General features: G+C 38.5%; 1 long non-coding RNA gene across 1 annotated transcript; it reads right to left on the bottom strand.

Moving 5' to 3' along the window:
• Nucleotides 1-297: 297 nt before the first annotated feature.
• Nucleotides 298-7223, bottom strand: LOC124154089. The gene is made up of 3 exons (XR_006863824.1): nt 7115-7223; nt 571-714; nt 298-414 (listed from the first exon to the last, which is right to left on the bottom strand). It is a non-coding gene; the product is annotated as an uncharacterized LOC124154089 (long non-coding RNA).
• Nucleotides 7224-13661: the final 6438 nt, after the last annotated feature.

Raw genomic sequence — 13661 nt, forward strand, 5'->3', positions numbered from 1 at the left:
ATGAAGATCTCTGGTTTCACATCATGCAATGGATTTCTGTTGCTACAATAAAACTGAAATTTTGTGGCTGTGAGGAATGACAGAATTTTTTTGTTTGGTGTTTCAGCGGTAAATTACCAGGAAATTTGCTGAATAGTTTTGAGTTGTAGACACATGGAAAGATAGTAGCACAAGAGCAATAGTCCAACAACACAACTAATCGATGGATAAATTATAGTGTTATAGATGATTCATAGCAAAATAGATTACTTTAAATTTTACCTTAAGTAGAAGAATTAAAAAATACATTCAAGCATGTTCATATTTTCAAATATTTATTCAATAATGGGACTGATGTTCTTTGGTGCTACAGAGCAATCAATAAAAGCAACATCTTCTTCACTTCCTGCTCCTTTTTAGATGTCGCAACTTAAACTGGAAGAGAAAAATAGAAACAATTAGGTACTAAAGAGGCAATAATAAGGCATGTTACTGTTTAAGGAATTATTAAAGATTTCCCAATTTATTTTAAGAACTATTAACTGAAATCTGTTAATTGTAATAACATGACCCACTATACATTCTATTAACCTTTTATGATATTGCCAGATCATGTTGGACAAGCCATCAAGGTACACATCTTCCTACCCTTATGATCACATCTGCATCTATTACACTCCTGCATGCATATTATACCTGGTTCACATGGGCCATTTGGGCATGGTGGTGGATCATCTGTATCACAAGACAAACATAGTTAGGTAATTAAATAATGATAACTTCAATTTTCATGCATATTTTTTCTTGAATTCTACAGCAAATTACACAGTTTGAAAAGCAGCCAATGAATACTTAATGCATCGGGTGTTTTGATGCTTAATGCTTTTGATGATGCAGAAAGCATCACCCCATAAACATGTTAAGATGGTCTCCCTCCTCTGACCTCCTCATGCTCTTGATCTCTGTTGTTTTCTAATTCTTCTGATTGATCATAATGTAACATTAACAAGGAGAAGTTAACTATATTGTTACTTGTAGAAGGTCTTCGTGGTGGTTTAGTGGTTTCTGACCAACTGAACTTGGTATTGAAATTTATTTACATTATATGCATGTTAATATTATTGCATTATGTATATGTTTCTTAATATTAAACTGAATTAACTCATATTTTAATAATCTGTGTGCATTAAAACACATCAATGAGCAGTGGCGTAGCCAGGAATTTAATTCGGGGGAGGGGGTCCGAAATCAGGGGGGAAATTTTTGAAATGGGGTACTAAGTAATGGGTTTTAAACCAATTTTAACACATTTCACAATTGAAAAAACTTCATTTGTTAAAAAAATAGTAAATTCATGATTTTTCAATATTTTGTTTTCTTTTATGAAGGAAAATAATTGTGCTTTTATATTTCGGGGGGGGGGTCCGGACCCCCCCGGCTACGCCACTGTCAATGAACAGTCTGAAAAACTGGGAAAATGGCCTGGAATTCAAATACATCCTCGGCCAGCTAATTTAACACTTTCAGCCCGAAGGTAAAAATTTTAACTTTGCCCAGATCCAAAACTTTTTTAGCAGCGTAGTCAGCCGTCATCTATTGATGACGCTCGGATATGGGTGAAGTCCAGCGCGTCATCTATAAATGACGCTCGGTCTAAGGGAGGCAAGATTTTACTGCACTGATCGGCAGGGCCATATAGCTACAACCTGAGAGGTAGGCAACACTTTAGGCGTACATGAAATGAGGATGTGATTGCTCGCAGGGGCAATTGATAATATGTAATTGAGTCGTTGACACGAATCCGAAATCGCTATTCATTCCAAGAATTGGGTAGATGAAAGGGAAAGATAAGTTTTGCAATATCTTCCGAATAAAGAATTTCTCATAAGCTGAAAATTATAAAACGCGAAAATTGCTGTCCACTTTTCGTGAGTTGCTGACGTCGTTAAAGTCTTGGTTCATTTGCTCGTTCAGGGAGCATATTTCATACAGAAAAGGAATCATTAAAAATATTTTAATCCACGCGAGGGCGAGGAGTAACTGATAAGCGGTGACCTTCTCCGCACTCTTTCCTCAATTTTTCCCGCCGTTTCACGCGATAAATTTTAAGAGGCAACCTGAAGTACGTTAGTAAGAAAGATCTGAATCATTTGTACTCCTTGGAGACTTCATAATAGGTCAGTTACTACGTCACTTATTGGTGTATAAATTCTATAAATTTTCGGGCAAAATCCGAAGAAAGTGAAGCATGCAAAGACAGGAAGGATAAAGTGATAAAGTTGCGTACTAATGTGAAAAAGTACCCTCAATGTGTAGAGCGATGCGTATGATTGAAAATAAGAGTCTTGTTTTACTAGTGGAATATTAATAAGGCTCATCATAACCCACGGCCGGTTATAGACATTTTTCTAGTACAACATTTCGGCCGCCCCCTCAAAAATAACCGGAGAGGTAGTAGGATTAGTACTGAACATTATGCTGAGCGGTTAGGAGCCCTCTTCTGCTTGGCAACTCAAAGACTTTTGAAGAGGGGTTGGTTTTCGAAAGGCTCTACTTGGAAGCAGAAGCATTCGCGGAGAATTTAACCAATTGTAAGGGGCGTGAAAAGTAATGCTTGCAATCAGTGGCGCCGACTCCATGGGGCCTGAGGGGGCCCGAGCCCCCTCAAAAATTCGTTATTTTTTATGGGATATGCGAAAACTCCAGAAAAAAATTGACATATGCGCATACAGTCACTTTCAATAGTCGGTCCCCACGGCCAGCGCCAGCAACTACGTTTTCCGATGAGCAGAAACTTCGGGTATTGCCTATGTCACCGTCCGCGAAAGTCTTACCGATGCATTTTTCTCTATTCCGAAATTCTTCGCGACTTCCCAGACTTCCGGTGCCAGAACACAAAGCGGAGCATAAGTTCTCAGTGACGCGCCCTGACAGTATTCTAAGATAGATGGTCTGAGTAGTCTGATTTGCACTGAAAAATACCGAGACGTATCTGCTTCGCAACGCACATACATGGAAAAACACGAAAATCGGAATTTAAGTCTGATTGTGAAAGAGTAGGTATTCTAAAGGTTGTCTACAAAATGTCCTTCTATATAACGCCTTTAACAAATGATTACCAAATTCTATTAATGTATATTGCTCTATTTTTAAGTATTTTAAACACTCTAATAGGCGCATTCATTATTCCTAAGCATTTTCTAGGGACATATATTATCCTACAGTTTTCTACGTGTCTCATCACACGATGAATAAAAAATACTTATGTGTACTAAATTATTACGTTCACTTCAGTATGATTTTCATTCGAGTCGTTGCTAAAAATTCCCATAAGCAAATATTTAAGTAAAGCTTAATACATTCCAGGTATCAGTAAGTAATTAACTCCCATCTTCATATTGATCGAAAGTTCGAATGTCTAAATAGTTATTAAAGAGAGACATACGTGTGTATGCCGCCTGATGTATCGGAATTGCCCCGAAGTTACGTGATCGACTGCTGGCCACTTCTTCAAGGGAATGGGAAAGGCTGGCCACTTCTTCATGAAAATCATTCCCTTGAATAAGTGGCCAGGAGTCGCTCACGAAGTGTCGGGGCAATTCCGATAAATCACGCGGCATACACCTGTATGTCTCTCTTAAATCACCATGAGCCGCGAAAGCATTAATTACATAAATTGTTTGCCTATTTATTATCATTTTAAGGCACATTCAGTTTACCTTTTTATCTTTGCCCCTTTCATTGAGAGGTCAAACTTGGAACCTGGTGATATCATTCATTTCAATACCCTCCACATTATTATTTATAAGTTATTTTACAGCAATAATAGAACTTACACTCACGTTCTGAATACCCTGAGTCAATCTTGCGGGTTAACATATACTGATCATATTCCTACAAGCATAAAACTACGCATGCATAATTTTCCTTCGATAAAAATATATCGTGTTGGGTAGCAGATGACTATTTCTGCGCAGTTAATACAAAGTATATTTATTATCTACCAATTATACTGGTTGGGGTGTGGCACTTAAGGGTGGGGAAACTTAGACGCCCACGAAAGAGGGAGCAGTAAGCATAATGAAAGCATTCGAGATGTCAGTATGGAAAAGAATACAGATAAATGGAGATAAATGCTGTTTTTCCATGACCACCATAAATGGTTGACTCCAGTGGCGCAGCGAGGGGGGTTTTGGGGCATAAACCCCCCCAGAGCTCAGACAATTTTTTAAGTTTAATCTATTTTATTTAATTGGATTAATGTTACGTAAAAGTAGTGTAAGGATTAATAAAATATCCCTCAGAAGGCCGTAAAACTCACCATTTTGAACCATTTATCTTAAATTTTTTTCTGGCGGAGGGCCCTCGCACCTCCTGCTTACCCTCTTACCCTGGCAGGTATGCCACACCCCCAGACTCCTTAGTATTAGTTGCGCCTGAAACCCCCCTAGCCTTAATTCCTAGCTGCGCCCCTAGTTGACTCTCGATCATAATACCACGCTGATGTTGCTCGCACTAATTTTTTTAAAAAACAGTGAACAGTACTTTTGCACGAGTATTCCCGAGAAAGATAAGGACAACACTTCCTACGACGCACTGTGGTCTACAATCCTGCCATTTTACTCAATGCACATAAATATCTCGCGACTTCTTTCAGTGAAAAATTATATTTATCTTGTATGAAGAAATTCAAGCAAATCCGATTGCTAATCTGAAGAATGTACTTAATGCAAAAATTATCTTCTCTCATAAAAAATAGCCTCACCGATAGTTTTTTCCAGGTAAGAAATCAAAATACTTCATATTTTCTAATTGCAAGATGGGATTAAGTAGCGGTTTTCAAAATGAAGGCACCACTTGTATTCCAAATATGCTTAAACTTGGGAAGTCACTGCTATTTCACTTGTAAACATTGAAAAATGACTGAAAATCCTTCGTCACCGACAAGGGTGAACGCGAGCGTGGAAGGTAACCATGACACAAACGACAATATTAACATTGGTGTAGATTCGAAAAAAAGCTATTCGGGCTTCCAGCCGGGTGGTCTCCCTCCATTCTGCCGACGTTTCGGAACACGAGTCGGCAGAATGGAGGGAGACCACCCAGCTGGAAGCCCGAATAGCCTTTTTCGAATGTATTCGCTAGGAAAGCATCAGATTTTACTTCATTGGTGTATATAATATTTACGTATTTACGTACGCCAATATTTACGTATTTTTCACAAGACGATGTGGAAAAAAATATTGAAGTATTATGCTCGAATTGCTCCGACATTTTATTTGTACAATGTGTGCTACATAAATTTACCAAACGACTCATATATTCCTCTATATTCCTCGCTCGATGAGACGTCCAGTAAGGACAGTGAACACCTACCTACCTCCGTTTCTGGCTGGTTAAGTCGCGATAAAGATGTAGGACAACATGAGGTGCAGGACCTACTAGCTGACCAAAACTACGGCCCGGAGCACCTGATTCAGCGTTAAGGGCTGAGGGAGCGGAGAAATTATGCGCAAATTATTTTGCCTCCCTAATCGATAGTGTGGAATTAAAAAAGGGTAAACATTGATTGAAATTGACTTTTAATTTAACCTCTGTCCGTAAGTGTTCTAGGAAACCTTACCAATGGGGGGAAACATCGCACAGACAGGGAAAATCCGTACTATTAAGTCACTGTCCTTAATGTAATCCGGACGCAAAAATTTGCAATTTGCATATGTTCCTCTATCTTCCTCGCGCGATGGGTTACTCGCCGGAAAAAATCCATTAATTCTTCTCCGCGCTCTTCGATTGTGGAATGGTTTGGCTCCCGGGGGAAAGGTTTATAGGGCTTCCCTACCTCTGAAATCGTGCTTCGGACTCTTGGAGAGGGTAGAAGTAGTCAAGTTGAACCAATTGTACAACCTGATCATGTCAAATTGATCCCAATCGGACAAGGAACGCGTAAGGAATATGGGAAAGGTCGACTTCGGAGAATAACGGAGACGGCTGCGCCGGGTGTGTGGACCGACTTTTGAATGTGACTAAACATTACATACGGTAAATTTGTGCCCACAAAAGCAGTAGCAGTCTTTGCATTCGAAGATAAGGCCCAATCTCTGCCACCATTACGTTATTGTTTTCTTCCTGGCATTAAATTATATGGCACTTATTAAGTAAACTTTACTTAAAAAGAAAATATTGAATTTCGTGTTTCAAGTTACTTTTACAGAAAATCAAATGTAAGGGATTGGCCCGTTGACCCGCCCCTGTTTAGCAAAATTCTCCAATGTTGAAATTTTTTATAATAAAAATCATCAAATTCAATAAAAAATATGACTTTCGCGGTAGGTTAGTGTTTTTGGCTTTTGGGGAAACCCGCGTTGAGACCTTAAAGTTGCCAACGTTTAAATGGTTAAAAAGGTTAGCCAAAAAAAAAAGGTCGCAGAATTGAGTTCCAATCATGATTGAGCAATTAATTTTTTTCCATTGATTGAGTAAAGTTTCATTACTTTGAACTGGCCTTAATCGATTTTTGAAGCCTGAAGAGACCAATGAAATTTGGGGTACTTCTTGTTACAAGCATAACTCGTCATCAAAGAGTTTATGCGACGGTCGGACGCGGCGTTTGTATTTTTCATTTGCCCCTGTTTTATTGCGAAGGTTTTATAATGCGCAAGTAAAATAAGTATGGAGTGTTACCCTGAGTATTCTATGCATCCTACCTCAATTTCACCCAAAGAATTGGTCGACTATTGAATTTAACATCACTTAACGAGAATCCGCACAGCTATTTCCAGGATACACCAGCGATAAAGAACATTGAAGATATGTTTCAGCGAAACAAAACAGACCGCTACGCTGGCCACAGTGACCGGCTATGAATAACTATATGAGATGTTGTTTTATCCCAGTGGATATCTGATGCCAGGATGACTGGGACGGATTTTTTGTGCGTGGATCGTAACCGAAGTGGTGATCAAGATCACAGGACTTCGAAACACTATGTCATTCATTTTCGACCCATGTCCAATATTTCTATGTACCTACCATTAATCATTAATAAATACTAATTGAAAATTCGACGGCGTCACGAGAAATATATGCACTAATACCCCAATACTATGTATGTAATAACAATATAATAAAATTTTACCTTCAGCTACAACTAGTCCCACTGCAGCAAGAACTAATACGGCGATAACCAAACACTTCATATTGGCTGCTGAGGCTCTCTCCACCAGATTGTTTTTTCATGATGAAGTAATCGTTTTATAAGTGAGAGTCTTTCCCCCCACTGCTCCTGACTTCACTTTCTTTTTTTGGAAAGAACTTTGCCCAAATTGTTTTATCTTCGCCAACCCAAAAGACATTCACATCTCCTCGTGTCAATCGACATAATAATGCGTTCACTTCATTCTTTTTTTAGTCAGGCCTCTTTCTCTTATCAAAACGAGGACAACGAATGAAGGGATCAAAACTTTTTAAACTAAAGTTAATATCCTGCTCAATGGAAATTTAGAAATGCGATCACAACCAGACATGTTGAAACCAACACATTGAAGACAACCATTTTATTCTCAGAATCTCTGTAAGGCCGTTTTACACGGTGCACATCATTGTTCAATCTGACCTATGTACGAAGACGCAGTCAAAATTGCATCGTGTAAAGCGGTGAGTTGCTAGAGCGCATGAGAGAATGCATGGATGCGAGATGGCAAAATAGCCCCTGTTCTGATTCCGAGCTCGCATTCTTGCAATTTAAAAAAGTTATTCATAGCTAGCCTGCGGAATGACGTGCCCCATGTAAAACGAACTAATGAGCCATCTTTCTCTGCGGCCAACCGGCGCATAGTGGGCTGAAATCAATAAAGCTGGCCAAAAATCGCTGTAGTCGTAAGTATTGCTAAATTAATGAAAGTGTTTGCGAATTGCGTATTTTAAGGATACAATGAAACTTATTCAGAATGATGTAGCTCACAAAATTGTTTAGGAAGGCTATATTGATGATTAAAAATTACCAATGAGCATATAAAACTTGAAATTTTGGTAATTGAAGCGTAATAATAAAGAATAATGCCATTAACTAATATTTTATTGCTCATTGCTCAAAAACAAAGGCGTGCCACTTTAAATCCTACTTTGAGACAGAGGATAAAAACTTCTCGTGCATAAACTATTTTCACTATCCACCAGAATTTTTTTTTACTACTCTGGTATATTTTTACTTTACGGGGAACCCCCGCGGAGCAATAAATAAAAGGATCTGATGTAAGCCTATGGAAAAGGTCAAGGTTTGTGGCAATCCTAGAAACTTTCCTGGAGTGTTTTACTTGTGTCAGAACTCCAATGCCTTTTCGGAAAGCTGTCCAATTCGAAGAATAGCATGTTTCACAATTCCCGTTGCATGTATTAAAATTTTGTGAATAGTTTGTGGCATACCATGGATAAGGGTTTACGTAAATATTGGCTGTTTTTAGGCAGTTACCTGTGAACACCGTATCGTTTACTCGAAGTCCAGTCGATACAGCTCTCAAAATTACTGAGAAGCGGGTAATTAGGTTCTCAGAAATTCCTGGGAAAGCATTGTACATGGTACCTACTTTATTAGGATTGTCGATTACTAATAGTTTACCTTCTCACGCAATAATATCAACCAAACCGATTATTTAGAAAACCTAATCAGTCGACAAAGTTATTTCCCTGAAGTAAAAATACTATAACCACTCCCACTATATTTAATAGACATTTACAGTTGTTAGCACCTCTAGATCATTTTCAATTTCAACTTCCAATTGCCTACATTCGAATATTTCTGGGATTAAAATGCTTTATATATCTCTAATCATATCACTGAAGGAACTATTAAAATTTACCTGAAATTTCAGCTGATAGCTAGTCACTTTCGTTGTATTCATAAATAGGCGACCACACTGAACGTCCTTCGGCACAAACTTCAACAAGGAATAGTGAAGGGAGAATGATGTTGAGCTCTCGGATAGAAATGAGCAGGTATTCATGGTAATATAACAAATATGTGTGCAAAAAGAGGTAGCCTCCGAGGACAATTAAGGCTTGGAAAGCGCGCAAACCATTAGGTTTATTGCCGTACATACGCAGCTTCCGCACAAAGACTCTAGGGCAAATGCCATAGAGGCACCGCAAATAATAAGTAATTCTGTTCAATACATTCAAGATTTAGGGAAAATCCAGTCTTTCAAACAGACTTCTACGCATTTCACGTTAAGTTCCCAAGTGCCTATTGTGGGTAAACGGGCATGTTAACCGCCCGACATCTTTTTGCTTTGCCTAAAAAAAATCCGTGGTGTGCCAGTTGGAGCAAGATTTTTCTTTCCCGTCTAAAACGTCAGTCTAACTCCTAGTGTAAATATCTCAGGAGCGGCAAGCGACAGTAACTACTTTCATCCTAGCATTAAGTAAAAAATTAATGAAAAACGGTGATATTTTAAACAAATCATGAGTTCATAAAATAACAATGGACTCTACCAATAGTTCACTCTTAATGAATTGAAAAAGTTGTTCTATCGGTCAATATCATTAAAAATTCCGAATTGTTAATAGAATTTCATGGCTTGGAGAACAAACATTTAACTTATTCGTAAAAATCACGCGCTCAATATTTCGTAGATTTTATTGATTTTCGGCGAACTATAAAAGTTAAATAAATTATTTTGGAAAAAAATAAACTTCAGTTTTAGGTGCCTGGACATTCGAAAATAATTATATACGAGTCCCAGAGGGAAATGAAAAAGTCGATATTTTGATATTTAGCCAGCTTTTATCGATTTCAGCCCAATGTGCGGCTACTCCACTATATTACCTCTATATTTTATGAATTTTCATCCACTTTTATTTATTATCCTATTTAAGTAAATACTGTACGTGCAGGAAAACCTAAAATTTAAGTTAGAAAAGGGAAAAACTATACATATCTCTTTGGCTGAGCCGTAAGTTTCAGGGTTGATTAGCAGACAACGTAAAAAAAGCTGCGCATAGTCGTAAAAAGTATAACTAGTTCTTTGAGATGGCCTATAAATAATAATACCTATAAGACCTTACGCGTAAGAAAATTGGGAGGTATTGCATACCATCAAGGTGCTGCGGAAAGTATTAAACGGCCCCCTACTACAACGACCTAAATACGCCGCTGAGCGGAGGGATTGAATAATGAGAATCAGAAGCCCTTTTTCATTAACTGCAACAAGCCAAATTCTCCAGAACAGGAAATCAAACCAAGGACCTATGCCTTTTTGAGCCATGGTGCAAATCTTCTGCCTTTCAGGTTCCTTACTTCCCATGACACATATACCGAGGCTCATGGAACCCTGAATACTATCCACTGGACAGCGTTGTCGACTGAGTTACTCAGGGCTCCACGCTGAGAAGTCCGTGATTCCATTCCCGTCCCTGAGGATTTTTCATTATGCATATTAATTTAAATCTCACCGCTGTTATAGCCGCAGGTTTCACATTCGTCTTAATACCGCCGATCGTAGCTTATACGCTGTTATGACGCACTAACCTTAGTGGCTTCTTTGAACCTCTTATTTTCTTGCGTTGACATCTTTGATGGACTGCGAGGGCTTAAAACCTATCACCAAGAATCTTGGTAAATTTTCAATGGGAATTAAGAGTCTGGATAGCGTAGCTGTGCAGAGGCTCAAAGTCAAAGGGCTATTGTTCCTGGTTATGAGAGTTTTTTCCCATGCCAATCATTCCGAATACCACCGGCGTTCATGCAACAGGATTGAGATTAATCTCGGCAGCTAATTACTTGGTGTCGATCGATACGACATGAGCATCATCGGGCGACCATAACACCCCTTACCTTACTTAGCTATTCGATGCAACATATCCGTCTACGACCCGGGATTATTGGACAGCTCCAGGGCTGTGGCCACTGCTGCCCCCCCCTCCCACCCTGCGGGCCTGGTTAAATATTGAAGAATTTTTTGAAGAGTTGTTGGATTTATGTGGTTTTATCGGAATGGAAGAAAGTTAGGAAGAATCCAATGACTAATAGGCAGGCTCGCTGACCATCATAATAAAGGACTTCACGAATACCCACGCATAAGGCCTTTAGAGGCTGTTAATGGGAGCCAAATATTCACCCAATACATAGTCTTTAAAGTCTTTTGTATCTATTTATTTGTATTAGAAGCAGATCCAGAAATTGAAGTGAAAGCATGGAGAGTTCCTTCCTTGGAGTCACCATTGGTTTCCTCTGCAAATCTCAGTTGCATCATCAATAGGGATTTCTGGAATAATCTTCGAATATGCTGGGATATGTCTCAATCTTTACTCATGTATAATATCATTTTATATATAATAAAGTGATTTTATTTTTAATAAATATAAAGGAGAGTTGCGGGAAGTGCGAGCGTGAGGAAAAATAATTATTGCCTGGGTAAAAAGTTGAGCCATTGAATAATTTCAGATTCTGTGAGTGACAAATTTATATTTTCAAATTAATTTTGAACTTGTTCAGTGTTTTAGAGTCTCTACTTGGACTATTTGGCGTCTTGTTCATTGATGGCTATTGGTCTCAAAGTTTTAATTGTTTAGCCTTTGTAATTAAATATTTCTCTTGGATATTTGGGAAGGGAGCTTTCCTTTGGCCTCCTGATACGCAACTGCTTTAAATACCCAGCCTAAATTATATTATCAGTAAGTATTGCAACCGTATTAAACTTGGAATAGCATTGAAAAAATCAGTGAAGTTATAATAACACATGATTTAAATGTATTACGTGAAATTTACTGTCCATATGAAGAGCTGAAAGGGCATATTTTTCAAATGGGAATCTTTTCTATGTCAGCAAAAACATATTACAGTTTAAAATAGCCAAATAATTGAGTTGAATATTTAGAAACGGTAGCTCCTGAATGTCGGCAACCCCCATTACAAGAACCCAGCCATGACTTGGTCTTTCTTGTCGTCAACTCGGGTTTGAAAATATGCCCTTTTTTTCAAATTGACAATATATTGATTTTTGTTTTGTTTGAATAGGGTAGTTTCCTTCATCAAAGAAAACGAAAGGCATTGATTGCGATTCGTTACCCACCATTACTGTATTCATAATATACAAATTATCTCGTTTTAGAAAGACCGGTTTAGACGAATGGCTTTGGTCCATTTTTATCCTCATTTGAAAAGGGCCAGATTGGTGCCCATGCGATGCCACTCCACGTGACGTCACAGGGACCTAGTTTCTATACAAGAAGATAGGAGTTATACATCGTCTGAGGTTACCAATGCATGCATGAGGCACAGAGCTCAGGGAAACGTGTCTTAATAATCACTTATTAAAACTGGCTAAGGTCGGCAAGTTTTCTTCATTTGATAAGGTATTAATAATCCTTATTAAAGCCAAGCGCTACCAGCCAGCAGGGTACTCAGCTACCCGCTAGCAGCCTGCGTCGTATCAGCGCTCAACTCGCCTCAAGGTCACCTCACAGGGCGGCAGCGGGAACCAGAAATACGTCAAACGGAGAGATTTCCCGGCATTCATACTTACGCGTCGCGTTTTCGCGCGCTTGAAATTTTTCACTTTTCATTTAATCGCGAAAAATAGATATCGTCATTTAAAAGAGTGAAATACGTACTCTAGGAGTAATAATCTTTCGATTTAGGCAATAAAAAAATAATAGGAAACCACCCTATTGTATCCATGCATGGAGTATCTTCGGAGTCATCATGCAGGAGGAATGATCTTTTACCTAACCTATTAGCGAATTTCGCCATATTAGTGGGGAATATTGCCGCAATCTTTTGATTCCGCACGAAGCCTACAAAATTTTTTTTGTGCTCCCCTATGAACTGAGTAGATGCCCTCATTTCACCGCTAATGCTAAGTCATTATTTCAACTCATGTCAGTATGATCGACTTGAAAGAACTCTGTAGTTGAGAACTCGCCTCCACACAGGCCCGAAACTAGGGCGGGGCAGAGGGGGCACGTGCCCGGGGTGGCAGATTTCATGGGTCGGCAAAATTTGAAAAGTATATTTTTAAAATTAATTAACATTTTCCTTTAAATTATTTAAAAATAATTTTTAATTTATAAAACCATGATATTAACAAAACTTCATAATAGCAAACATACGGTGTGTAATGTCAACTACATATCGCATCTCAAAAAAATACCCCACGGATATATCATATTTTAGTGGTGGGGAGGATGGGGTAGGGAACGAAGGAAGATCAAGGAAAGCGGGCAGCAAACTGATCTATGCCCTGACCAAACTCTTAGTTTCGGCCCTGACTCTTCATGCAGTGAAAATAACATCACTGAGTATTTGAATAATGATTACGACATATTACAGCAAGAATACCCAATATATCGCTGCCGGATATTCACCACAGGAAACAATTTGTGACTCTAAGGAGAGAATTCTCTTCAATTACAACCTCTGTTCACGATCGTTTATACATTAGCTATTGCTCCAAATATTGTCTTCATGGAGACCTGACCAAACCTCCGAGAATAAAATAAAACGAAAAATGTAATAAATAATGGGAAAAAATTGAACACGTATAATCGATAATTTATCCCAAAGAGAAATTTTTGAATGACTTATTATGGAGCACACAGAAATACTTTAGCAGCTGTAATCGTGTTGAAAATTAAAGCGAAAAATTTTCGCTTACTTCCATATCACTTGGAGGACGAATTCTGTTGAT

This window comes from Ischnura elegans, chromosome 2 (genome assembly GCF_921293095.1).
Source record: "Ischnura elegans chromosome 2, ioIscEleg1.1, whole genome shotgun sequence".
In the NCBI taxonomy this organism is placed as follows: domain Eukaryota; kingdom Metazoa; phylum Arthropoda; class Insecta; order Odonata; family Coenagrionidae; genus Ischnura; species Ischnura elegans.